The sequence below is a fragment of the Amphimedon queenslandica genome, unplaced genomic scaffold (genome assembly GCF_000090795.2).
Source record: "Amphimedon queenslandica unplaced genomic scaffold, v1.1 AMPQUscaffold_12979, whole genome shotgun sequence".
Lineage (NCBI taxonomy): Eukaryota > Metazoa > Porifera > Demospongiae > Haplosclerida > Niphatidae > Amphimedon > Amphimedon queenslandica.
In genome coordinates, this window is record NW_003546785.1 from 7,586 (window position 1) to 10,672 (window position 3,087).

The 3,087-nt window shown below is 32.7% G+C and overlaps 1 long non-coding RNA gene across 1 annotated transcript; it reads right to left on the reverse strand.

Annotated features, from left to right (window-relative positions):
• Positions 1 to 527: 527 nt before the first annotated feature.
• LOC109585952 (uncharacterized) lies at positions 528 to 2,867 on the reverse strand. The gene is made up of 5 exons (XR_002186745.1): positions 2,742 to 2,867; positions 2,443 to 2,616; positions 1,639 to 1,737; positions 1,058 to 1,240; positions 528 to 699 (listed from the first exon to the last, which is right to left on the reverse strand). It is a non-coding gene; the product is annotated as an uncharacterized LOC109585952 (long non-coding RNA).
• Positions 2,868 to 3,087: the final 220 nt, after the last annotated feature.

Below are 3,087 nucleotides of genomic sequence, written 5' to 3' on the forward strand. Positions count from 1 at the left end.
AAGTAAAATTAATATTATAGTCTTGACACGAGTCCTTGTTCAAGAGCTCTATCTTCCCTGCAATCCTGTATCTATTCCTGTTCTTTTTCATTAAACACTTAATAAAAAAAATAATATGCAAGATTAATACTTTCTTTTAGCTGGAAACCTCCCGGCACTAAGTATTGCAATTGATTCCAAGCATAGCTAGCAGGATCGACGTCTCCGTCAAAAATAATCCATTGAAAAAATTCGAAAAATGATCCGAAAATATTTCCACACTCATGAGAAAAAAATTTAAAAAAATTTCAAAATTGAATTTAAAAAATCCAAAAATATTTCCACGCTGTCAAAAAAAATCTGAAAAAATAAAAAAAAAATAAAAATATTTCAAAAATATTTGCTTGCTCAGAGAAAAAATCAGAAAAAATTCCCACACTTAAAAAATCAAAAAATTCTAATAATAAAAAAATTGAAAATATTCCTTCACTCATGAGGAAAATAATACAAAAAAATTCCAAAAATTAAATAGACTGAATCCAAAAATATTCCCACACTGTCAGAAAATATCAGAAAAAATTGGAAAATAAAATAAAAATATTCTAAGAATAAATGTATTCCCATGATCGGAAAAAAATCAGAGAAAATTTCAAAAATTAAATAAAGAAAATCTGCTATCAGCTTAGGAACAACTGTCTCACATACACTTTGGATCAGGATCTGAGAGAGAGGGGGGGAGGGAGAAAAATAAGATAGAATAAAAATTAAGTAAAATAAAAATGACCTTTTAATACAAATACACTAGGGTCACTGGGGAGGCTACATGTATATATGCATTAATCTACAAGTGTATATAAAGTATAGAAGAACTCTCAAATAAATTGTATGAAAATGTAGAAGTTATTGTTAAAATAAAAATGGAAAATTGAAGCCCAGGCAGGCTTTTACATGTACACAAGTATTTAAAGATTAAGTACAATATAACAATGCTTGAATCCCTTACACAATTTACATGTAACTACATGCATGCATCTAAATTGTATGTACTGTATACACATACATGTACATGTTCATGTACCTCTAGTTCATGGGTTGTTTGGATAGATCAGTTTCCTCTAGTGTCTGTCCTTGAGCTGCCAGCTCTTGCTTCAGTTGCTGGATCCTGTCCCTCTTGATATTACCAGCACTCACCAGTACACTCTTTAGGGCTCTCAGACCCTAATAATAAGACTGGTTGCAGGATAACTGTTCATCACACAATCTGTAGAGAGAGAGCAAGAAAGAGAAAGAGGAAGATTACGTAACATGTACATTATTGCACGACTGCATGATATAGAAACTACATGTACATGTACATGTACATGTAGCTGTAAAAAGCTAACATACATGTACAATGTATGTTCATGCACATGTACAGTACATTCAAATTTAATCATTTTAGTCCTCAGAAAAATGCCTCGTTATTCATGTTATGTATGTGCACATGTACTATAGTAATCAGAGAATTGTGGTAAATAAATATCACAGTATGTTACATGTACATGTATATCAGCCACTAAATTCTCATCATTTTACTAATGATGTACATGTACATGTATACAATGTACATAACAGCTAGTAGGTCTACATGTACATGTAACCTGTTCCTTTATCCCTTACATGTATTGGTTTCTTTCTCTCCCATTCTTGAAGGAGCTCAGCCATCCTCTCTTCAACGAGTTTATCTTCAGCAACAATCTTCATCTGGAGACTACCAGTCTAGAGGAAGAGAGAGAGAGAGAGATTAAAAATAATTAAACATACATGAAATACATTGATGTGTACTTGTATAATGTCTTATCGTAAATATTAATATAACACCGTATACTGGGTAATTTTGGAAGGGATTGAATTTGGCAAATTTGGCATTTTGATAGCCATTCGCCAAAATAAAAATGCACCATTTTGAGCTATTATATGCATGCTCAATGGCACATGGCCACAAATTCACCAAATTAAAAATCTGCCTATCCCTAAAATTTAGCAATTCATCAAATTTTAGCCAAATTGAACATGTACATGTACATGTATATGTGTCTGAGCTGAATTAAAAATTGACAAGTAATAAATATTGTATATTATGTAGAATACATGTACATGTATACAGTATTTAGTTTTTAAAACTGTGTGTTTTGAAGCTTTTCTCTCTCTTCCATATCTTACATACTTTAGGGTGCTTTTTTAGGGCTGTAAAATTTGCGGATTTCACGATATTTAAAAAATTCACAAAAATTACTTCCGCAAAAAAATTAATATAGTACAAGATGGCAGATGGCATAAATTAAATCAGATATAAAACCAGACTTCAATGAATAAAAGGGGAAGAGAGAGAGAGAGAGAGAGTGAAGGAAAAAAGACAGGAAGAAAGAGGAGAAAGAATGACCCAGTAAACATGGCTATTACCCTCAGTAAGCCTATCCTAACCTGGAGTGGTTCTTCAATTATCTTTATGATCCTAAGTTAAGCATAGCGTCTTACATATTCCAATACATCATCAGCCACTATTGATTGATCAGAGAGAGAGGAGAGGAGACAGTGAGTGCCCCCTCCTTCATTCTCACCCAAAGTAACCTCCCAACTGAGACCTGTGAACATACACTACAAAAAATAAAACAAAGGTACATGTATTGTATGGAGTGTACATGTACAAGTATATGTACAGATATAAATGAATTGTATAGTAGACTATGTACACGATAACAGAATGATAGTGGAGTGGACACCCATTTCTGAGACATAATGATCTTCTCTCTGTGACCCAATGACCAGCTTACCCAATCCTTCATAAAGAGCAGATCAAAGAATGACAAAACCTCCCATAAAATCTTGAGAGAAGAGAGGAATAACAAAAATGAGGGAAGAAAAGAAAGAGAGAGAGAGAGATACAAGATACAGTGGTAAGTTTCTCAGGAGTGACAATAACCAATCATTACATTAATTGATTAACAGGATCAAACAATCATTATGAATGAAAGGTCAGAGTGTACCTCATTGCATCATCTCATTACATTATGTCCAATAAACACACACAATTTCCACACACACACACTTAACATCACATTAAATCAT